General features: G+C 33.4%; 1 protein-coding gene across 2 annotated transcripts in view; it reads left to right on the top strand.

Moving 5' to 3' along the window:
• Window positions 1-8,325: 8,325 nt before the first annotated feature.
• The window catches only part of LOC107165210 (uncharacterized), a 116,003-nt gene continuing 97,271 nt past the window's right edge, over window positions 8,326-27,057 (top strand). For both annotated transcript variants that reach the window (XM_015513345.2, XM_015513346.2), the window contains exon 1: window positions 8,326-8,649. The gene's annotated coding sequence lies outside the window, so the exon portion shown is untranslated. The remainder of the gene's footprint in view (window positions 8,650-27,057) is intronic.

Here is a 27,057-nt window from a genome sequence, read left to right as displayed (position 1 = left end):
ATATACATTAATTATAAGTATTCAAAAATTTTTATTAGGCACTCGGACGAAATTAACCGATTAAATTATAATATATTATTATAAATGCCATATAGAATACTATTATAATATGGTATACTGTTGTTATTTTTTAAATTACGTTTAGGAATGTTTAAACCACATAGTTATAGTGTGTAGGTACCTGCTCGGGGTACTCCTTCTTTGTTTGTGACAATAGGTGATACATAATTCAAACATGTGTATAAATTATCATTAAATTATCAGTGGGCCAGGCAATTGTAATAATTATAATAATCTATTTTCAGCCTCTTTGCATTAGGCACTTGGCATTTTATTCAGTATTGTTTTTACAATGGTAACGAAACACCATGATAAATTATTCAATTTTACCAAATTAAAATGATGAACGATTTAATTTTAAGTGGTTGATACAATTTGTATTATCGTTTATATTCATTCGCGAACGGCGAAATCATTCACTAGCATTCGATATTAACTATCTATCTCTATGTTCAAGCACATTGGATTTTCAGTAAAACACGTATATTGTCTTGGCATTTTATTCAATATTGTTTTTACTGGAGAAACTACGATAAATCGTTCAATTTTTCTAACAAATAATTTAATTTTAAAAGGTTTATACGATATTATCAATTTAAACTGTTGCCTTAATTACCTGATTCACAGAGCGAGGATGATATCATGTCATTATCTACAAATTTTTTGAGACAGCGAATTCTTAACTTTGGTAGAAAATATTTTGTTCAAGTTATGTTACGAATAAAACTAATATAATAATGAATAAAAAAATTAAATTACTGTCAGATATATTTTGAGTATTAAGTAGTATTATATTGTTAAGTTTAAGTAATGCACAATTTTTTTAAAGAAAGTGCATAAGAATTCTAGTGTTCTATACATAAAAACTTTTTATTCTTCCGAGTATCTGATCTAATGTACATAAATCTATTAGATCAAAATATACATTTTTAAACGATACAATTTTCAAACCATGAATAGCATAACAAAAATGGATGAAACTATTTTAATTTATATTTTTATCGTATCGTCGACATATTTTATTATTGATAAAAGTCTTTTATTACTAACTTACATTGATCATATTAAATGGTGATAGAACATTTTATAATTCTATTAAACTTACAAAATACAAGCTATAATTACGATGAGTTAATTTTTCATGAATCATGACATAGACGACCCTTTTCAATTCTCAAATTAGCATACCCCACTAATTATTTAATAAAAAGTTTTTAGATCTAACGATGCACAATTGAATTAAGCAAATTTATGCAAACAAACTATTTCTGGAAAAATTGAAAATACAACATTTTCAGCCTTCTTGAATTTGCAATTATTCACTGTTGTCTTGAGATTTTCTAACAGAATTGTTTTTACATTTATAACACCACAATATAATACAAACGATTCAATTTTAAACGGTTGACGGATGATACGATATTGTCACTTAATTCGTACAATCATTTTTATTAACCCGCACACGACAGAAATCGTTCACTCGGTATTAATTACATATATTATATTTATCTTTATACAGAGTGATTCACCAACCATGCTCACCCTCTTTTTTTCTTTAATAATGAAATTATTCAAAATCTGATTTTTGAAATCTTAAAATATACTCAAAGACCATATTTTAAAATTCTTGAGATTTCTGGACCACTTAATGAGTGTCCTGTGGCAATAAAAACTTTTGTTTTTCAAATGAAAAACCTCCTTCTTTTTTACTGTAAATTGTTTAGTGGATAATTTTTCTAAGAATTTTAATGAATCAAAATCAAAATTGGAACGAGTAGTTTCCTAGTTTTTAAAATGTTTGTACTAACTACTAAGGATAATAGTCTATAATAATCGTTTTACAAAAGTATAAAATACTTAAATATAAATGATAATTATTTTATTTTTAAAAATTATTATTAATACTAATACTAGTATTTTCAAATCTACCATATACCACATAATATATCTTATAAACCTAAACCATGGCCTTAAAACACAACTTTAATCACTCAAAAACTAGTCATTAGAATTTTGATTTTAATACATAAAAATTCTCAAAAAAAAAAATATATATGCTAAATAATTTATAATAAAAAAGGGCGCGGTAGTTTCTCATTTCAAAAACACAAGTTATTATCGCCATAGGACACTCCTTAGGTATTTAGGTGGTACAAAAATCTCAACAATTTGAAAATATAGTCTTTGAGGGTATTTAAAGATTTCAAGAACCAGACTGTGAATAACTTAATTATTAAAGAAAAAAGGGGTAAGCATGCTTGGCGAATCACACTGTAAATACATATACACATAAATATATATATTTGTAGATAAATATATAACATAAAAGTCGATATTAGTACTCGAGTATGATATATATATATAACACATGTATATCACATTGTTTTGATATATATATGTGTTTGTGTGTGTACTCACCAATCTCAACAAGACAATTATTTGTGATAGTGCAATTATTTATTTTTTAATAGCGTTTACGCTGCAGCTGTTATAATAATAATAAACAACTAATTTAATATTTATTCCGATTGACATCCGTATGACTTGTAATCATAACAATATTGTTAGCATTGCCTTAAGCCCGTTTTGTATTAGGTACTATTATTTACAGCCGTTCCGACCATATTGTGATTTTGTGTACATGATATAATAATAATCCTATAATGGGTAGTTACACTTTTTAAATGGATTATAATATGATAGCATGTGTTATTATTTCGTTAAGACTGTTACTCACTTAACCAGTGTTAAAATATGACACTTTTATGTCGAACAGAAAAAATAAATATATTTATATTATTCTATCAACGGGATTTTATGTCTTTTGTCTCTTAATTCGGTCATAAAAAATGCATAAACTTGTTTTTGCGGTCCATATTCCCTTGCAGTGGATAATTTTATTGTTGTGTTGTCAAAATCATAAAACGACAATTTATTTTACAGTTTATGGAAACAAACATCGCGTATGTAATAATAATTTAATTGTTATTTTACCGATTAATAATTGACATATATCTGGAGATTAATTAAATTAATTATTCAACTATATATAGGCACTATAGCAGTAGGCAGAAAAACAATAAATTCATTTTTATCGAAAAAAATGAAAAAACGAATAAAAATAACATTTCTCTTATTTTATGAACTAAAATTATAATGTACCTAATATCATTACAAATTTAACAGAAATTGCCAAAGCTTTAGATTTTAAAACGCATAGGTACTTATTTATTATTATTATTATTATTTTTTTTTAACTATAATTAATATTATTTTACTCGTATGATTTGGATTAAAACAAAAAATGTATAAAACATTTTTTTTTATTGTTATTATTGACCGTTTTAATCTAACTTTTAATCAAAAAAGTTTATTGCACATCGGTTCCGTTATACACGTGACCATTGTGGTTTTTAAAAATATTTTGATTGTAAGAATAATAATTTTTGTAATAAAGTATTAAAAGTTTGAGAACATTAATCTTATCCTCATCGCAGTGTTGGGTAATAATTTATTTTATTTCGATGTCATATATTATAATATCGACGACTTTGGTTTCGGATATTGTATTATTATAATGTCGTGCTGAAACCGAATGCGTTAAATGGGACATTTTAATTGCACCGAAAATCATGCGAAATCATAATTATAATAATATACCAAACATTCCGCGATTATCTGCCGGACATCTTTACACGATTTACGCTTACCTGATATAAATAATGACCCTCACGTTTAACGTATTACAACGAATTTCGAAACCTTTAACAATGTTTACACTTGAGTTTCCTAATTTTCACGGCAACTCAACCGAGACAAAACGCTATTGGAACTACAGCACGTGTCCAATTTAGGTAGGTATCCATTTCGGGAAGGAGCTTCAATGATAATTTTGCCGAGAATTCGTATATTGTTGATATAATATAAAATTCATACTAGAACTTACTAGCAATGGAAACATGATCCGCAAAAAGGTTTATTAAGAAATTACAGTAAATGATTTAAAGTTTGTTAATAAGTTATCGGTTTACAGTTGATTTACACGAACGTGAACATTTGATTTATCTGTTAAATCATGAGCACAACATCAGATTTGCACAAAATATTAGTATACTCCTTACAAAAGTGTTTAATCTTAATAATGTGTTCAGTAAAAAATTGCGTTACATCGGTTTTGAATTTACATCGTTCACTAAATATTTCTATGATGTGACTAAACCATTTAAAAATATAATGTTATATTTTAAAGTTAAATGTTTTCAGTTTTATTTTTCTGTAAATTTATTTTGTTGTTTTTTTTTTTTGTTGATAATGTTGATGAACCTCACTCGAAATTTGATTGAATTATTTCTTAGTTGATAAAATGTTCGTACTAAGGATTATTACAGTTCTTAAAAATAGTTTTACAAAAATACGAAGTAGCTAGACGTATAATATTAGAATCAGTATTTATTATACTCGGGTCATTTTTACATATGATCATTGTTTAAATATACATTAATTACTAAAATGTTCATATCTTATAAGCCTATTACTACATAGACCTTTTATAACCCAAAAACTACTCATACACATTTTTAAATTTTTTCATATTTTTACAATCATCCACTAAATAATTTACTGTTCTCGTTTGAAATAAAATGTTATATCTATTAGAGAACACTTCTTAAGTAGATACATAAAAATCTCAAGGATATGAAAATATGGTCTTTAAGCACATTAATAATTCTAAAAATCGGACATTTAAATAACAACATTATTGAAGAGAAAAGGAGGTGAGCATGTTTGAAGAATCACTCTGCATAAGGTAATATTTTGTTAATCATGTATAACACTTATCATACGATTTGTTTATTTTATTTTCTCATATAATTAACAATCGATTTTATTATTATCAATTATAAAAACAATAAGGATAATGGTGGCCTCAAAAAAATGCTTAGATATTAGGGAGGGATAAAGTGTTGCAATTTTAAACTAATATTTTGTAAAATAATGTAAAGATATTCTACTGTTGCAATAAAGTTTATCATTATTATTAACACGACAATTATAGGAAGACTGTATTCCTCTTCATTTACATCATCAGCCAGTGAATAATTAGATGAACGTTAAAAACTATAAACAAACCAAAAAAATAACTTTATATTCCATCTCGCCATAAACCTTTTGACATATTATTTTTGTATGTTAAAAAAAATAAAAATATTTTTATTTCTTACACAATTGTTTCAAATGCGATAAAACAATAATATTATAAACACTTTCGTGCTATAATAGTTGTCACGTTTTGTCAGCGCTGTTTGTCACATAAACATTTAAAAGTAAAACTCATCGTCGTCGTTGTCGTCGTCTCTATGACTATTTCGCACGACTCGTGCAGTGCATTTGATAAATGTTAAAAACCACACGTTTAACTTAATTTCGAAACATTTAACACAATCAAAATTGTAATCGTCTTTACTCAACCGTTAACTCATTCACGTTCGTCGAGTTTGAATTAAAAAATCATAGTAATATATTGTACACGCATTAAAAACAGTTATGAAAAAAATGCGGGCGTATAATATATAATTTTTTTTTTGTTTTTAATGTACAACACTGCTGTGGATTGCCACAAAACGTTTTCTTACCAAACTGTTTATTTATTGCTAATGCGTTTTTTTACTTATTTTTTTCTATTGTTTGAATTGCCATAAATTTAACACCAAAATTACGGTTTTGATTGCAATGTAGTTACTCGACTAGTATTGCGTGGACCTTGAAAAACACAAGTGTACGCAAATGTTAATAAATTAAAATTAAAATTTCCTGTTCAGGTAGGTACCTATGGTATAAGTCGCGAGATATTAATTATGATTTATTGGATCTTCTCAGACGTCTATGTGACTAATGAGCGTATTGCGTAATATAAATAATTATAGTCTGCACGTTTGACATGTCCGACGACGTTCACACAATATACCAAAAGTAAAAGCACCGACAGATCGTTGTCCAAAAATTTCAATTGAAAATGTTCAAAAACAATTATTTGCGTTTTTTTTTTTTTTTTTTTGAAACATTATTTCGTTGCTGATAAGTTTTTCAAGTAACTAAAATACTGTGATCTAATTAAAAAAAAAAATCACGTCTGTCAATCAAACACGATACTAATAAAAGATCATTAGTACCTTCTACTAAGCGATTAGGGCAAAAACTTACGTCTTACCAACTATGGAATGTGAAATATTTTAATGGGCTTATGAAAAGATACTAAATATAATAATATATGATTACCATGGTTCATGACTGCCGACAATATTACGTACAATTAAAATATAATATCGTGTACATGTTTATGACAAGTCATGTACATTTCAATTTGTCTCTTGTTGGAACGTCTTTAGTTTAATTGATTAATTTGTTTTCATTCTGTACGTGCTGTGTTTCTAGACAACAAGTTTGACATATTATTATTCTTTATTCAAATTTCAAATATGCAAATACAGTTTAGGTATCACACCATCCGCAGAGAAAATAAATTTTAAATTATACAAATATTTTAATTCGTGAATTTTTTTTAAATACATAATTATCATACATATTATACTATATACTGCAGTAGAGTATTAAGTTATTTACATAAAATTTTATTTAAAATAAAACGCTAAGCCGTATCATAGCCATAATAGCAGGTAAAGTGTTTCGTTTGTGAAAAATAATAATTTATTGTTTTTGAGCGTTTGAAAATTTCATGATTACAACACTATAATACATCAGCATGATAAAATGTATTATTTTTATCTAAATTATGATAAATTTAAATTTGATAAATAAATAATCAGTAAAAAATTTTAAATACCTGACAAAAATATTAAACTGTTTATCATGTACTGTTGTATAGGTCTTGTAGTAATAATATTGTTTTTATTATCTTGCCCATCATAATATTATAATGGGTGGCTTGGTGAGGCACGGTCGTGAACTTAATCTGCAGAAACGCATTGAGCGTACGTACGGATCCGTACTAACTAGTTGCTAGCTATCGGATGGGTGACCACCCGGGAATTTTAGCAACACATCCTTGTCACACATACATGAATACGTGTTACAACCTACCAACTTAAAAACCTACAAACAAATACACAAAAATAACCCTTACCGTACCCAATCGGCTGTGTTGCGGTACTTCCCACTAATATTTGGTAATAATAATAAAAAATATATAGGTAGGTATATAATGTGTAATTTTTGTACTTATAAAGTCAAAATTAATTTTAATAATTATTCTTGGATTAGTGACAAATTATTATCGGACACTTTATCTCCATCATCGTAGTTGGTTGTCCAATATTATAACATTATATGTTTAACTGCGGTTTATCCCAAACTCCAATATAAAAATAATAGGTATGTTATAATACAGTACCGTTTTATTTTAATAAACATAACAAACATGAAACAATACAAGCCATACATTTGCATAAAAATTATAAATATTGTAACTTACTTTTGAATACTTCAATAAGAAAATCTGGACCTTTTAATTCGTTTAAAATATTTAAAACAAAATCGTCAGACATTTCTGCACATTAAATATCAGTTTCTGTAATTAGGTATTCGATATTTGTTTTTCAACCATTTGATGTTGTTAAATTTGAGGTAACATTTAATATAGTTGAAATAATTACTATAAAATAAGTCGGTGCAGCAATATTTTTTTAACTAATTGATTTTAGTACTCACAATACTTAATACATTGTTTGTTACAACTAAATAAATAATTACGCCCAGACAAAATAATCCAACTATTTACTATACTTAACCAAATTTTTTTTCCGCGTGGACCTCGCATTTTCTTATATATTGTAGACAACGTGTGCTGCGTTTAATCTCCAACCTCGGGATTGTGCTCCCGTGCGAATAATTTCGTAAAATCGATCTATAACGCAATCATCGGTGTAGGCGGCGGCGGTGTGCTATGAAACACGACGGAACGTAACGGAAATAAATTACACCTATATAATATAATTATTATTATTACAAACTAGAGGTGAAATGTAAACACACGCTAGAAAAACGTTCGAAAATAAAATCGAAAACGATCGAATAACACTCGCCGATCGCCTTAACCCATTACCGGGTAAACGGCGAAAACCGCGCGTTTTTCCGGCGACTTTAACGCCGCTGCTGCAGTCGTTGTCATCGTCGCCAGAGACGACCGGTCGGTGGTAAGGACGGCGGCGGCGGCGAGAGCACACGTTCGCCCGGCGAAATGAACGGACCGCGACGACGTCGACGGCGGAGGTTTAATTTCTTGTGCAGTCACCATTTAGACATTACCCGCGCGTGTACACTCGCCGCCACACACATACACAAGTCCGCCGCCCGTCCCGTCCGAACGGAAATTCTTTCACGCGAAATCACAATCATATTATAACAACATCGTAACAATATTTTTGATATAATATCATATTATCAAACTGCATTTTTATACACGCTTGCACCGGGACAGAACCGATTTTCGCCCCGAAGAAGGACGACGATCCTCCGCCGCTGCCGCTGCAGGGCCCAAGTGCGGCGCCACCAGCCGTCGAATATTATACACAGGTAAAGACATTTTTGGGAATTATTATTTTTTAATTTCTCATCGGCGACGCATTCGCCGTCTCAGAACACGTTCGAACACGGGTTTTGGATTTAAAATTTTTTCTCGCCTTTCTACCTTTGTTTTTTTTTTTTTTTTTTTTATGAATTTTGGTCATGTTATTTTAATAATAATAAAATGGCTATAATATTTACAATGATACCTGCCTATTGTACGCCCGAGACTTGAACGATAGTCCACAAAGCTTGTGATGGTTTTTATTGCGGAAACGTCACAAAGGTTTTCTCATGTGTACACTGTACATAATATTAAGTTATCGTCGATAAAAAAAAATTATTTATTTATAAATAATTATAAAACACTATTGCACGGCTATAAAAATAAAATGCAGTGATTTTGTTGAAACTTAACATAAAATATATTATAATATTATGTTTATCATTAAAAGTAACGAAGATAAATATATATACATATATATTTTTTTTTATAAAATTTCATAACATAATTTAATATTAAATAAGCGTAATAGCTATATATAAATGAACATTAAAAAAAGTTTTAATTAGAATATTGTTGAGCCACTTGATTAATGAGAAAAAATATAATTTCAAGACGGGAATATCGGAAATTGGTGGCCAATATTATTAGTTATTGTATTTCCTTGAAATGGCGTATTGTTTAATATCAGGAATGTAATAAATTCCATAAATAACATTACCAATAGTTAAATAGTTGGACATAAAAATGTTTTTCCGTGTATAAGAAATATTAAAATTGGTCGGACTTTTTTTCATATTATTTTTTCCTGAAAATTATTATTTTTTTTATAAGTATTTACATTTTTAATGTGTACAATATTTATTTACCATTTACGTATTATACCCATGTATTTGTTAAATTATTGGAAATGGTTTAAAATGTATTTATCACGTTGGAGTGATTTTTTTTTATTTTTTTTTTTTGTAAATACCTACAAGAAAATAAATTTAGAATTACACGAATAACTTTTTAATGTTTCATTATAAAATCATGCTTTTATTTATTCGAATTATTTGTAGATTTGTTTTAAATTAAGTTTGTTTTTTGCTCTTTAAATAAAAAAAAAAATAATATAAAATATTTTACTATACCATCAGACAATAATACAATACATATTATTATTGTTATGACCATGTTTTAATGCTTAAAACTTTATTTATATTAATAACGTTTAATATTTTACATCAACTTCCTTGCATGAGCTAAATTTTTTTTCTTTGAGATGTAGAAAAATAATGATATTGTTGATTACAATTACCATAAATACATTATAACAATTAAAATAATATAACAATATATATGTATATATATAAATTTTTTTCTACCAATATTGTATGGTAATTGTTTATGCGTGATTTAATTGTTAATAATAATGCTGTAGTTTTTTTTTATCTATTAACTATATTTTTTATTAGGACAATTTTTAATATTATTTTGATTAATAGATATAATATGTTATATTTATTTAATATTTTTTCGTATGCAATTGGATGCATGATAAATTAAAACAAATGAAAATGTAGTTTTTTTTTTTAACTTTAAAACCTATAGTTGACCAATTTTATTTTAAATAAAAATCAATAGTTGATTAAATGCGTTATTTTGTTTTCGTCGAATATATTTATTGGTGAAGCTAGTCAACAACATTTAATGCGATTACCAAACTTCTTTTAAAAATTAATTTCAATTTAATGGCTTCTGCATTTCAAGTCGTCTAACTTAAATTTTTTGACAATGGGCATACTCAAATGTACAGACACTATTATTGTTTTACTTGTAAGAATATTAAATAATTTTCTTCAGTTGTATTGATGGCAGTGACGTTTTTGGAATGTGAGAGAGGTTGGGAGGAGGGTGTGATTGCAACCACCGGTATTGGACGTGATGAATTTGTTTTGTTAAATAAACTCTATAAAAATTAATAACTATGATGACAATATATTACTTACAGTTTATAATTAATATTAGGTACCTATTTACGTAAGTCTTAAAAAGGAACGACAGTCATCTACGGAAAGATATTTGAAATAATAATTTATTTTGAATATTTTTTCGTGCCGAGGTTTTAAATTCGTCGCACCTCCCCCTAAGTTTGATCTAAACCATTATATTATGTACCGATCAATAGTCACAGCTGTTTCATACAAAATATATTATACATGCATATTATTATAACGATAATTACTATTGTGTTGACAATACGATGTCATGGGTAGTCGATTCGTTTCCCACATATCGCGTTGTTACAATAATTTCCTATTTTATAAATAGGTAGCAATAATAATAATAATATTGTATTATGGACGGCCAACGCGCATTGTTTGCCCACGACGACATTCGCAGTTGCGGCCATTGTGTCGTAGTACGATTAAAATGTTTCATCAAATATAGGTTAATGACACGATTTTCAAAAGAGTCCTGCAACAAAAAGGTTTGGTACAAAAAATAATATTACATTATATTATAATATATTCGGGAACGACAATATTTTTTTTTCATCCGCCTTCTAATAAATTTCGATACCAAAGTTGCTGTTTGCGTTCGCACTTTGCGACGGATATCCGAGTCGGACGAAACGTCAGAGTAGACAGAGATCACGCGCTCATAATATTATTTTATGCTCACGGTCGTGTGCTGGACGACGAGGAGAAGTGTAAATCGCGAGGAGAGGAAAAAGAAAGTAAAACATTATGTTATCAAATAATACGTTTTGTGCACAACTCGTCGTCGTTGCTTATATTGTTTTGAATATATTATTATTGTTCTCATTTTTTTTTTTTTTTTTATATCATTCCGTTGTGCGTTATCATTATCACGATAATATTATTAATATATACGTATGACCAACGATATTATATTATAGGTACGCGTATTGGCTTTCGCTCGAAATTTTATTTTAAGGATCTCATCACGGAATATATCTTAACGATTTCCATAGAGACACTCGCCCATCGCACGTGGCACCCCGCGGCTTTACACACACACACACACACAATATATATGCTACGAAGACGTATATCACGTTTATATACTTAAATATTAATAATAATAAATGGTTAGTATACCTAGGTATACGGACATTAATAAAATGCATAGGTATCACACTCTCTCGGTATAATACCGCACTGTTATTAGAAATTCACTTTCGGTCTTAAACTGCACGATATAAATAGGCTCTAGCTGGAGACGTTGACCTTGTTTTCCTGAAAAACATAACGTTTCATTAGACGCCGAAGTGTTACCAAGGTCGTTCAAACCCTAGCGCCGCACCGAGGTACCTATATATACCGTCAGCAATTATGTCCGTTTCCGTTTTTAAACCGTGCGGTGTTTAAGTACAGGTATCATCGGAATGCGTATTGGCCATAAGGTATATAATAATAATATTTTTGAAATTATTAATGATATTATTACAGTAAATTATACCCGGCTAAGCTTGTTTTCAAAACGTCGAACGAAAACGTTAAATCATTTTGGATTTTACCTAGGTGTAGGTATATACATGATGTATACTATACAACTATTATAGACGTATTCGAAATAATACGTTGGCGTTATTAACTACGTATAATGACGTTTTTGGTCTCCATTCTATTCGTACAGAGTCGTCTAAATATAATATAATATTATATTGTATAGGTACCTACGTTTCACGGAATAACACAATTATTATAAATAATCGTCTGTGATGTAGGAGTTGCGTTTTTATTCTGTTTTTTCTTCTCATCTCCGACCCATTTGTAATGAGTTTTTTTTCCCCCAAACTCTAAATTCTATTACGAAATTTTAATTTCTTGTTCGCAAGTACCTATAGTACCTTCAGTATATAATTTCCAAGGTCAAAACTATATTATAATAATAATATTATCTATTGTACAGTAGTCTCGGTGCATAATATCTCATATAAGCACGACATGTGCCATTCGTACGACCGTCGACTTCTTCACATTAACAGTAAATAATAATGATGATATGGTCGCGTGTCATGTTAAGCAAAAAAATAAATAATAGTTCGGAGTTAAACATGGTATATAGGGCAACGAAGTCGAGTCGGACATGCTGGTTTTATTCTTTTTTTTCGCAATTTATAGTCCTTAAACAATTTAGTAAGACGAAGCCTCAAAAGCACTGCAACTTGGTAACTTGGATTTGGAAGGATCAAAAAATGTTTGCTATACAATATAATATACAGAGTGATTCTTATTCTGAGGATTTTTAAATGTACTTGTTTTGCCATGTAATGCCTTATAATGCTATATTATTTTCTCACGACTTCTTATTTAAATTTTATGCACGATTTTAAGAAATTTCCTATCGTTCATAACGACTTGTTTTTGAAATCAAGGAGATCTTCTCTCCTAATAATTGTTGATCTGATGACTTTTTCAAAAATGTCGGCGTACTTAAGAATAGATATTTAAATGAGTTTAGATTTTGAGTTTTTCACTTTGTAGACTGAGGAATATTAATATATACAAAATAAACATACTAAAATTACAGAAAATAGAATAGTTAAAATTATGATTTGGATAGGTACATCGACATTTTCAAAAAAAAAAAGCTTAGTTATCATACCTACATACTCACACTGATTAAGATTGTTTTTATTTAAAAAAATATATATATAATTTTGTATCGCCACTCATACCTATCGCTATGCACTCCCGAATGGAATAGAAATCTGAATAATTTCAGAATTAGGTACCTATAGTCGGATCTCGAATTTATTATTATACTTAAAAGTTTCAAAAATCTGAATTCAAGTAAACTCGTTGACAAACAAATAAACGGTTGCAGCATATTATATGATATATCTGGTGATCAACACGCAGTATACAGTAATAATAATATTATGACGAGTGCAGATTCGTCCTGTCGAAACCGGAAACGGGAAATACGTAACACGATAACCGTCCACTTGGTTTCCAATCTTTCTGGCAATTTCCTCGGAAGCTCATCGTCGTCGTGTCGATGTAAAGTTTGTCGTTAGCGGAACATCTAGGAAACGCGAAATTTTCAAATCGTTATATTCTATACTAGGCAGGGAAAACCATGTTATCACGGCGTGCAACCACATATTTTATACCTACACATAAAACGGTAATCGGCGTTTTATCTTCAGTGACGCGTCTGCCTCAGTTACCGTGCGAGATTACAACAACCGCTGTGTTGTTACACTTGAATATCATTACGGTGCTATCGAACGGAAAATGGAAAAAGTCGAGGATAGAAAATCCCATCGTAATAACGGTATACGTTTTTCTTACTCATCTGCACATTCCCCTCGACGTCTCGTCGCCGGATTGCCAATTACCGGCTGTTACGACGGCGGACGTGTTTGTAACGCTTATTACGCGCGTCTAAAAAGAAAAAAAAAACACCATAACGATAATAATAATATACCGCATACCAGATACCGAGATGACGGAACGACAGTAAAGTTGTACCTATAGTAAGTTATGGTTAGTCGTCGGCCGGAGCGGTCGGCGGCTGCGAAACGTCACTCCGACGCTTGTCCAGCAGCAGTCGCACTGCTGTCGTCGAACTGGTTTTACCGTGGCCGCGACTTGGGGCCCCGGGGCGGCAGTTTTGTGCGAGCGCAGGTCGTTTCGGCGGCGGCGGATTGCACTCTCGCCCGGGCAATGTCAATGTCGATAACCCGATGGGGGCCGGACCGGTTGTCCCGCGTGCACTTTCCATTTCGACGCGGCGAATTCCACCTGTTGCAGACGAGAGTATAATAATCCGACGACGACGTAAAATCGTACTATTATTATTCCTAAAATAATAATGTACACCTCGTTCGGCTGTTTCGCATAATATGTCACAATCAAGAGTAATTGATTTTTTTTTCCCACTGGCACAAAGGCGCTGGTTAAATGCAAATTTTATGCGCGCGCAAAACGAAAGCGTTTCTTTTCCTCCGCGCCGTGTGCAGTTCACGCCGAGTGCTAACAATACCGGATGAAGTGTTCAACTCGAGAGCAGTCGAGACACCATCGTCATCATCGAAAACGTTGATGACGGTTTTTGAAAATACATTTATTTTTTTGGACGAATATTTTTGTAATAAGTACCGATTTAAAGTTTAGAAGACCCAGCTGTACCCTCACAATGTTCGTCCGTTGTAACTGCGACCGTCGACATTTTAAACGAGTACGCTATATAACAAATAAATTATTCTTATCCGATATGCTACGAAATATGATATTAATAATGTAGGTACAATAATGTGTTGTCGTTCGAGAGAGTAAAAACTTTTGTAAAAAATTAGGACAATAAAAATAGTAGAAAATATATTTTTATTCCATAAAATGTTGTTGTTTGGTAAAATTATGTAAAAGAAATATTTTCAAAAATGTTTTATCTAATATTATGTTTTCTGAAGTAATGAGAGTGTCTTATTTACGTTAAACGTATAACCCCGTATGTATAGGTATGCATTTTTTTTATAATAATATTATTATGTAGGTACCACACGTGCGAAGTGAGATCCAAGTCCGGAATAATAATTTATTTCGACGTAAATAACATACACAACATATGATAATAATATAAAAACGCGAAACCAGCCTCGTTTTTCGTTTTAGAATAAAAAACAATTACGCGTGTAATAATATATCCAGACATATGACTACGAGAAAGCCAAAGTTTTTAAATGTTAATTTAGAAACGTATTACGTAGGTACGTAATATGATATTATAAAGTACATTACCATTTCTACTATAATATATTAAATTGTGCAACAATAATAATACGATAGCCATTATGACAATGCAAAAATATGTCCAAGTTCATAATACACTTAATTTGTATAACATATATATATATATATATACGATACAGTATAATATACAATTAGTGTACATATAATGTATATAATTAGTACATTAGATCAACACGTAATAATAACACACACACACGGCTCGTAACATTAACTCGAACTATTTTTTTTTTTTTACTATTATTAATTATTAATTAGGTAGTTAGGTATCTGTAAATAAAAAAAAAGCAAATCATTCGGCTAAGCATGCATTGCTTGTAAAATATTTGTATAATTTGAACAATTTTTATTCTAGACTCCGCGGCGGCGTTAACCCTGAACGTTTATGAATGAATTCCGATTACGCTGTTATGATGACAATCGCAAACGTACGAATCATAAATGTAATATCACAATGACATGAAATAAACCGTAGGTACGACCTAGTGAGGAAAATTGATAGAATATGTCGATGTTGACTCATGCCAAATAAGAATCTCGATAGTTACACGCGACGATCCGACGGGTGAGCTAGCCACGAATCTTTAACAAAACCATCGCACTGAAACCGCTCGTAGTCGATGACAACAGTTACGTGCCTTTTAACCGGTTACTTGGTCTATGGTTACGGGCTTCGAGTGGTCGATATCTGAATGGTATAATAATATTTTTGATGCAGCCAGTTGATTGGTCCGGGTAGGTGTTTCGGTCGGAAGAAAAAGTCGTCGTGTGTAAGTTGTATGCAGGGATGTCCGGTATATTCAGTATACGCGAGGACGCCACGGAGAGAGGTCGACATCTGTGTGTGTGTTCGTAGCGAGTGTGTGTAGTATACCTACATAGTATTATATATTTATATATCTATATTCTATGTGAGTATGCATGGAAATAGGTGGAATGGAGGCAATAAAATTGCTTTTTTATTTTTACCGGAACAAAAGACTCGTCCTATAATAAGATTTATACGTCGTTTGTTGTCGTTGATATTGTGTGTGTGCGTGTGTACGCGTACACGATCAGCGGCGGCGGTGGGAAGTATGAACGCCACCATGTTGCCCAATTTATTATGGAAAAAAAATAATAATAATTCAGACAACAAGGGGGCCAGGCTGTTTTCCGAAATATGCATAATAATAATAATAGCCAGACGTGGGCATTTCAGCGCGCGCCATGCGGTAGAGTAGCAAGCAAATAATGTCATCATAAATCCCGGTGACCGGGTTTTTATCTGCTTTTTGCCATTTAAATTAAAGTTATAAACGGCCCTGAGGAATTTTATTTGTATTTTGTGTATTATTAAACGCGCGTACCACATCCTCGTCACCCGGCGATATTAAACGGCTCGCTTTATATCATAATACACAGTAATAATATCATAATGTTAAAATAATATTATATACCAGCTACGCGTGTCCCCTCATCTGCGCCGACCTGCAGCGACGGAACAATAATAAATATCGTCGTGCTAGACCGACGTCAGACGATCGCATCGTAATTATTAAGTTATTTTGATTTATACGGTAAATCAGGAAAAAAAAAACCTCTCAGACAATCTAGTTGCTGCAGTCTTGTCGTCCAGTGTGATTATAATTATTTTACACACCATCAGCGTTCGAATAATTGGAACGGCAATAATTATTGAGGGAAGACGGTAGATTTAGTTGAGAAAACATCGTTTCATATCAAGCAATTAATACAGTCCCTCTCCCCCAACCCAATATAATCAGCCAAATAATCAAAAAGATTCCACAATGCTCACTACGGGTACGACCAATCGGTTTTTTGATGAAAAATCTATCTATTCGCTTTCCGACATACCTACCGACTTGAGTCTTACTCCGATAATGATAATTTTTAAATTTTAAATTTAGAATTAAATTTTATATTTTTAGAAACTTGAAATGCCTACGTCCTATCAATTCGAAGATTCGAACACTACCTATTATTCCATTCGGGTGACTAATGTATCGTAGTATTAATCAATTTTTGTCCAGATAAATGAAACTTTAATAACGTTATACATTACATGTACACTTATAATATGTATATATGGGTATATTGCGGAGCACCCCTATAGTCAAGTGAAATTATAGAAAACGGAAGCTTTTTATGGCACGACGAGAACTACGAAAAAAAGAAAATGAAATTCGTGTTGACGTAGCGACTGCGAGGGGGTAGAAAATGAAAATGTCACACGCGAAATGTGACGAACTTTACGACATCCCCCCCTTACCCATAATAAATAGTTATGTAGGTGAAAATCGTCGTCGGAAAACTGAAAACGCCGAGCGATATTCGTCCAACCGTCACGAACGCGTTTTCTAGGCGTTCGTCTACCACACGCGACACACGCGTTGGAAAATATCCATTAAAGCACGTAAAAAGGGCGTACACGATTGGTGGTTTGAAAACAAAAATATAATAACATAATGACAAACCGAATATTATTCGTTGTAACAGCTCTTCGAAACGCGTCTGCCGTGGAATGGCCGACCTTTAAACTGTTCACTGCGCACCTCACACGTTCGTGATACGATGCGAGTCGGTTTCGAACACAAAATCTTCGAAACTGCGAAATGAAACTGCACAAGTGTTAGCACTCTGCACGTATTTACCGTATATTATTTTAAAATGAATAATATTAGTGTTCAAGTTCGTGTGTGTGTGTGTGTGTGTGTGTGTGTGTGTGTGTGTGTGTGTGTGTGTGTGTGTATCTTTAGTGATGCCGTGAAGGGGTAAAATACACAACATGGTTATTGGTATATAAAATTATATTTATTATAAGAACGATGCATAAGCATTTGTTATTATTATTAGAAAAATGATTTTGATATATTTAAGAATACAACGTATACAATGATTTGTATGACTTATATACTGATACGTAATAAATTTAAATCATCACTTATCACTAAAATTATATTTACGTTAGATCGGAACCATGACTCAAGTATTAATTTACTCAAAAATAACACGTGTAGGTATAGGTACTATTGTTGTTTTTTATTTTTATTTTTTCACCAAATTATTAAGTAATATGATTTTGGTCATTAGTTTTATAGACTGTGGTGTTCGATTGTTCATAGCAGTTAAGATGACACTATACACGGTTTTATACCGCATACCTTATACCGTATAATGGATTACAATTAAAATGTGAAATACAGCACTTGACAACACTCTATGCGTATACTATTCTGCGGGTGTTTATTGTCAGTATTACATAATTCTCTACGATCATCTGGCAGGTGACAATAAATGTTTCGCACTTTACCGGATTTCACATAAATTTGAGCGTTGTGGCTAGCTTAGAACTATATAAGTATACATAATACGGTTACACAACACGTCGAAGACGAGATGAACGAACAAATGTTAAACTACTTAAACCGCGACACTGCATTTGGTAATTAATTATCATTATTAATATTATAAGGTCGCGTACAGTTTGTCATCACATGCCACTCAGTTCGTATACAGTTCGTGCACTGCTGCAAACATATACCTATCATATAACTGAGTTAGGTCAGGCATGTATACCTTGGTATGTTATTATGCAAACAGTAAAATCGGTTCCATTGCTCATGCGTTTTCATCAGCAGTATGTTAAATGTTTTTCGCTAAATATACGCGCGTATAGTATACATATAAATCTTAATAATAGTTATGATACCGACACTACCCCCCCACCCCCACCAAGAAAATATAGTTTTTATAAAACAAATGCACTCTGTGGTTTCGACGATCGATAATTTAGCTGTGTTTAATGATGGAATTTTACGCGTACCTATGCACTACTGCAGCACGTCGGATCGTTTTTTACTTTCATTATTTTTCAATAAATAAAATTATCATAATAAAATTATTTTAACATACTCGCCGACTATTTTTGATTTTTTTTCCGTCCTGTAATCATATAATATACGATATTGAAAATTGTATCGTAGTGGCAGTTTGTTAATGATGGCCAAATTCGTCCGCGATATGGGTGAAAAGGAAAGGGGGGGGGATCGAACAACTATCGGTTGGATACCTACGGCATACATAATATTATAATATCATACCGGTATATATAAAATATGCAATAAAGAAATGAGAAGAAAGTAGATACAAACCAGTTGTGCGGAGACTATCATCACCGTGTTTTAAATATGTATATCTACCTCATCGTTGTTGGACTGAAGGCGATAAACGAGAGCAATAAATAATAATATTATATAGTCAAGGTTAAGACGACGTTATTAAGATGAAAGTGCGGTAAAATACATTTAATTAATGGATAAGTTGTCCGTGATGTGATAGTGATATACATACCTATGTAAATAATATATACAACAGGTATCTGTTATACACATCATTATTTAACGGTTCAGTAAAAATCGTCTGAATAAATTAAAAACGAAACAAATAAGTACTTTTGATGTTTATATATTATGAATTCGAATTGTCGAACAAAAGTAAAAAAAAATTAAACGAATCGGAAAAAGGAAACTATCCCATTAAATTATTACAATATATTATTCATTATTATACAGTCATTAATGGTACGAAAATAAATTGCCGCAGAGCGGACATTACGACGGAAATGTGTATATTTTATTTGTTGTTCTAGAATTGGAAAAGGAAAATTAAACGCCGCATTCTTGAAAACCGTGGTTCGGGCATTAAATAAAAGCGAACATCGTTAAGCGAGCTATACTAGCAATAGTTGTATAGTGAGATGGGTAGGAAATCGATATGGCTAAAACGTTTTAGCACCGTGGTAACCTTGGTAGCGAGTGGTAACTTATAACTATACACGTATGAATTGAAAAATATTTATTTATTTTCGTTCGTGGCTTTTCACGAGTATAATGTATCTGCGGAGGAAACCTGCTGATTTTGAAATCTTCGTAAAACATATTCACGGCTGCGACCTCAGATCCGGGAAATTTAAAACAAAAAAAAACGATGGAGACTGGTATCGGCCACTCCCTGGTTGGTGGAGGAAGACGTGAAAGTCGAAAAACGATAGTCCCGTGACCTGCAGCAACCCCTGGTCAGGGCTGCACCACACCGGGGCAATGGCAACACGCAATCGCCGAGTTCAATCAAGTCAGTCATTGTATGTGTGTGTGCGCTCCCATTCAATGAAAACGCGTGTGACTGAATGATAATAATAATAATTATTATTATTTTCCGACTCATCGCGTGAATGGTCCGTTAAATTGCGAATAATCGCTCGCTCGTTGTGCATCGGCCACTTCGTCCGGCCGCACCGCGTCGCTTTATTATTATTATTACTGCAGAATCGCATAAACCACGGTAAGGTATATAATAGCAGCGGTATCTAGGTATAGGTATAGGACGTCAGCTGATATTATTGTTATTACAAAAATCGATCTGCTAAGCTCGTATCGATCTCTGAAACGGCGTCGGTGCGGCTGGTTGGCTGTCTGACTGCAGCAATATATTCCATATTATTATTATTATTATTATTATTATATTTATATAAAAACGTCGTCGTCAATCACCTTCGGCTCCGAACCGTGGCGGGTGGAAAGACTAAACGGCGCGTAATCGTCAAAAATATTTGGACGGTGTCTGTGTGTGTTCGTGTTTTGGTGAGGAGGGAGGCGAGGGCTAGAGACACGCAGACAAATGGCTGTTAAATATGTATAACGCCCCTACACACACACACACACACACACACATACGCTCAGCGGCGGCGCAAACATTTCGTACACAAAAGTTGCCGGAAAATCATAAATCATCGGGACGGTGTAATATGGGTTAGGTGTGTGTGTGTGTGTGTTAACCCCTTCACCGCCACCACTGCCACCACCACCCTTGATCGACGGTTGTGGCGGTGGTATTGAAAACTCCGTAAAAACGTGTGGGCGAAGTGAAGCCAGCAGCAGCAGCAGCAGTAGTCGTGGCGGCGTTTCGAGTGCGGTGCGGGCTGCTTTCGCGCAAGAAATTTAAACACAATCCATCAACGTCGAAACTCTGCCGATCGTCTTCACGTCGTCATATGCGGCTCATATACGTACGATATAATATATTATTATTATTATTATACGCCGTCGGAATCGCGAATTTCATGAACGTTTCGTTTTCCAGTGCGTGCTGCAGATAAGACGTGAAAACGTTATGACATAATAGTTAGTGGGCCGCGGTGGTGGAGTGCGTGCGAGGGTAGAACCATCACGAGCGATAAACCGTCGCCCCGACTCGAGGTTGTGGTGGAGGTGAAGAAGAGGATGTGGTTGGTTTGGGGTAGACGGACAGGTGCCAGACGACGGATCGTGCTTCGACGGATATTGTCGTTGTAATTCGTTTTTAATCGCCGTCGCGGCCGTAAATAACTCAAAAGTCATTAGCGACGGCTGTATAACGGCCACGCCCCTCTCGTTCGAGCTATTATTTTCGTGTTTACCACCGCCCGCGAGTCGTCTGAAGACTGAGAATGAGAAACGACGATGTGTGCGTGTTATAGAACTGCGGAGGAGCTGAAGGAGAAAAAACCTCTGAGCGCATGAAAAAAAAAATCACCGACGACGTTATGATTAGAGACAACACCTCGCGGCCGTATAATATACGACAAACGTAGACGTACGGGAAGAGGGAGGGGGGCAAGACGAGCGTGTGTGACCACGGCAGGAAACGTACCTAATATTTTTTTCGCGGATTACGAAATCGTCGTGCGAGAAGCTCCTTTTTTCGTTCCTGTCGCAATGAAGTGAAAGCGGTGGTGCGTCTCAGTCGTCGTCTATGCATATTAGAAGGCGCAGCAGTTATTCAAATGAATAATAAACAAATACGATTTTGGCACCAGGTGTGTGTATTTTAATAATAGGTTTGAGTGTGTAAACACGCGTATTTCTATTTGACAATATGTCACATCGTCGTCGAACCTATACTTCCTCTCCCGATTGCAGAAAAAACACACTTGGCCAGGTGATATAACATCTACGATTGCAGTTTTCCTCGTGGTTTTTACCTATATGAATATATACACGTTACAATAACATGTACCTATAGGTATTATATGAGTATTTATATAATAATTGTGTGTATATGCTTAATCAACGATTAGGACGTATATAGACAAACAAGTTGGTCTTACACTACCTGCGTGGTTAGAAATAAATAATAATAATAAAATAATACAAATTATCGTCCTGTTCCTCACATACTGCAGATGTGCCGCGCAGGACTGCGACTTGGAATAAATCATCGTGTGGTGCCGACGAAAAACGACGACCGTTCATCGATCTATCATATAAAACAATAATATCATTGTAGATGATTGCAGTCTCACGAATATTCATCAAAAACAGATAACAACGACGACGAAGACTACAAAACACGCGGTGGTGTTGGCGGCAAAAACTCGGCAGTCTCGATCCTATTGTGCAATTGGACAGCTCGAAAAACACGACTATATAATAATATATTATTATTATTATGCCCGCGCGGCAGTGTTGTTATTATAATATTACTATTATTGCGGCGGTGGCATCGAATTCGAGTGTATAAAAAAACACATCGTCGGCGTTCCGATACCGTCCACAGTAGAATATTTTTTAACGATCTCATTGTTGTGTTGGCGTTAATTATAAATCGAAATTATTAAACGAGCCGAGTCCTACAACAGCTGCAGTAATAACGAATAGGTACGGAATTTCACTATTCTCTTTTCGGACGATAGCTGCTACCATCGCATAACTCATGTAGCGATATAACATAATAATAATAATTATTATTATAATATATACCTAGATACTATACATATATTTATATATATTATAACGTTACGCGAACAACACTCAAATAACACACGTAATGACCATTAATTTACATATCACAAGCCGATCGCTAATGATAATAATAATGCTCTCATCATAAATTGCATTGTAATATAGCGTTGCAAGTCTATTCCGAGTTCTGCGCATGACCGAAATATTTGTATTCTCGTACCTGGTACATGGTATATTATAATGAAATTAAAGCGGCAATCAGTTTATATAGGTATCAATAGCAACAATAATAATTTACCTTCGTCTTTCTCACTCTCACTATCTCTCTTTCGTCCGGTTGTCAGTCTGCAAGTGATAATCACGAACAAACTTTCAAAACACAATACGCTAGTTTTTGGAGTCTTGGCCATATATATAATTCTGTCTCCAACCGATCGTGTGTGTACAATAATATCATAAAACCTGTGGAAACAGATAGTGTTGAACCTCACGTCGACGTCTTGTTTCCGCACATAAATTGTGTGTATGTGTATAAAACTCGCGCACATAGAGGATTGTTGAGTACATAATATTATTATTATTATTATAAAAAGAGAAAAAAATACAGCGTTGATGAATAATACAATGGATGGTTCGGTGATTTATATTTCGAAACGTTTCTAATACGAATGTGCTGCTGCTGCAGTGGTGTAATATATACAGTCGGCGCATAATATTCACATAAATAATAATTATACGGATGAGGCGCATTTTGTAAATATATATTTCCATCTGCGAGTGTGAATCCGCATAGGTACACACAATATATAATTCTGATATAAAATATTATTAATTCGCATGCACATTCACCGTCGGGGCATTAATAGCATTTGTGCTATTCAGACGATATGACGAGATATTCGACTATGCCGCGGCTGCGGTAGCGGTTATTGCCGTAAGTTTGCATGGAAAGTCGCTATAAATTTGCAATTAGTATAACCACGATGTGTCTTATCGACGATGGAGCACCCACCGATATTGTAAGAACTATAATTTAAGACGATTTTATAGAATTAATAATAACAAATATTATTATTTATTCGTGGACTTAGAGTCTGCAGTAAATACCTGATTGGTATTATTATTATTGTCATGCGTCGTTACTTATTCAACAGTTCAATCGTTTGACCCCTGCAAGACCTAAGTCGTGATGGTACTAACCCGTTTTCACCTGCAATTAAAAATAGCACGAACACGCATTTGGTTGAAGCTTGTAGGTATATTTCTGATTATTACGATTTTTTCAAACGAGTTCAAAACGTGATTTGTTCGTTTCTATATGACGGACTGTAGTCTTTAACGGCCAAAGACGATGACACCTAGAATTCCTTAGAAAACTGTAATCAATATTTTAATTTTTTTTAATTTTTAATATTTACGATCTGTACAGAAGGTGCGAATAAATTGTTTGAGAATATAAGTAGAGGATTGAAATCAAATTGTCGAATGGAGATACCAAGGTTCAACAACAGCATCTCAATATTTAATTTTTAATTCATATGTTTTTTTTTTCCAAAGCTGTTCAACTGGTTTCCGTAACAATTAACGTAACGTTCATTTGTCTTAATCACGTGTTATTGTTAATATTTAAGTACATTTTGTTCGTTTTGAGTATAATAGATATTATGTACCTATTATATAGCTACGGTATTGATCAGTTAAACGACTCTGACGGAGTATCACAGAGCAACTACGCTTCCTGCTTACACGTGATGTTTTCTTTTCTTCATAGTTGCAGTTATTTATTTACTGTAATATCGACGTCGTCATCATTGGTGGTGTGAGCTGTAAAAGTGGTTTTTGATTAATTGTCGTTTGTGTGGATGGAATATAATAAAATATCGACACGTAATAATCGCATGTTTTTTATTATTACAACGTGTGCCGGACGACGACGACGGACGAAAATACGGACCCGACACGGCCTTTTGAGGCTTGTCGAAGATGTGACTTTCGCCGTGACATCAATACCGACACACACACACAGACGTGATGACAGAACGACAGATTTACTGTGAATCAAAAAAAAAAAAAAAAAAGAAAACAAATAAACAAGGCTCGTAATAGTGTATAATCCTCAAACGGAGAAACGAAAAAAAAATAAAAGTTATTCGATAATAACGAGAGAAAATGTAATCAGGAAACGGCAGTGGCGATAGTATATATTAATGCGCTCTGATTCGGACTGGCGGAAAGCAAAGACTACGAGCGCGGGCTCATTAACCACACAATATACCACACATACCGGAGTTAATACCGCGTGCGAGCATGCATGTGGTGAAACACGAAATATTATAATATCTTCAATACTGTAGTAATCTTACGGATACATCAGCTGATGTACAATGATATTATAATAACATATAGTGTGCCGGTCGTAAAATAATATAATCCGATTTGAGTTTTGCGACAGTTTTTTTTTTACACTGTGGCCCCTCAGGTGGGTTCCTACGGTACGTTTCCGAAACTTATTTTTCTCTCCGTCCACTGCAGTCACACCGCCCAAATTGTATGATAATATAATAATAATGCATTTCGCTTTCACCCAACGACGTTGCTTCGTTTTCGACTATATTATGTACCTACGCGTGAGGCCGTTGTACGATTGAAATGCGATCCGGATTTCGAATCCTGTTCTTCGATCCGATCAATCGTTTTAGATAAATAATTGGAAAATTCCACAATTATTGAGCGTTTTATTTTTATTTTTTCTACCATTTCGGGAATGTAATAAAATGATTACGACCGACCACGTGCCATCGTTTCGCGTAATAACATATATTATTATATATAGACGTTCATCTGGTTCACAAGACCACGGTGGTGCGTGTGACTTCCTGTTTGCTCACGCACACACACACATATTTGTATGACACTTGCGGAAGTTTGATGTTTAATTCCGTTATAATTTCATAGGAACAACACATCGCGTGGAGAAGGTGAAAGCGCATGATAAATATATTGCGCGGAGTTACAATATTATTGTGAACAGATATATATATATATATATATATATATTACTAAACCGTGAAAGCGTTTATACAGCACAGCGAACCCGCAAACAATGTCTGGGTTCTTGTTGCAGTTGGCCTACCCGGTTTGGAGTTGTTTTTGTGTGTGAGCTTCCCCGCCATCGGTGGTGAACATCTGCGCGCCACACCCCGCGCCGTCTTCCTCCTACATTTTTGGCTTCGGACTTACATAGTTTTGGCGTGACGGATGTGCGGTTTGGGCTCACTGCAGGCGGCGGCTGCGAGCTTCCGATTGTTTGTACATGTCGACCATTAGTCAAATCCACTGAACGAGGATCGTTATCTATATCAGTCCGACAACATATTATAATATAGACGACGCCACGACGGTGTGTTGATGTGGGTGCTGACGTGGGTGGTGTCGAGGGTGGTGACCGGGTAGAGACCCACTCTGTTGTTCTCGCGCCAGTAGCGTCGAACGAAAGACCGAACAGAACCGAAATTGTGACAATAATAATATAGATACATACTAACCATAAACCAGCCCATCCGATACCAAATAATATATTTAAAGTCGCGTGCTAACATGGCTCAGTGATGCAGTCCGTTTAGTTTAAATATATATATAAGTATACATTGTACCGTATATCAGAGTGACTATGTGTCCAGCCTAACCTAATCTAACCTAACCAGCGCCACCTATCTTTACACGGTGGAAACGTGAAGAGGACCGGTCTATTAGAAAAAAGTCTATGGTACCAACATATTATATTATATTATAAACATATTATGACGTGCACAATACCTCTGGATTGGATCTAAAGCGAAGTTGGTGTGATTGGAGCGGCGATTTA

This window comes from Diuraphis noxia, unplaced genomic scaffold, assembly GCF_037042655.1.
Source record: "Diuraphis noxia isolate RWA-SAM2 unplaced genomic scaffold, SU_Dnox_SAM2 contig0003, whole genome shotgun sequence".
NCBI classification, from domain to species: Eukaryota; Metazoa; Arthropoda; class Insecta; order Hemiptera; family Aphididae; genus Diuraphis; species Diuraphis noxia.
The sequence above is the reverse complement of the archived record's forward strand: the minus strand, read 5'-3'. Positions and strand labels throughout refer to the sequence as shown.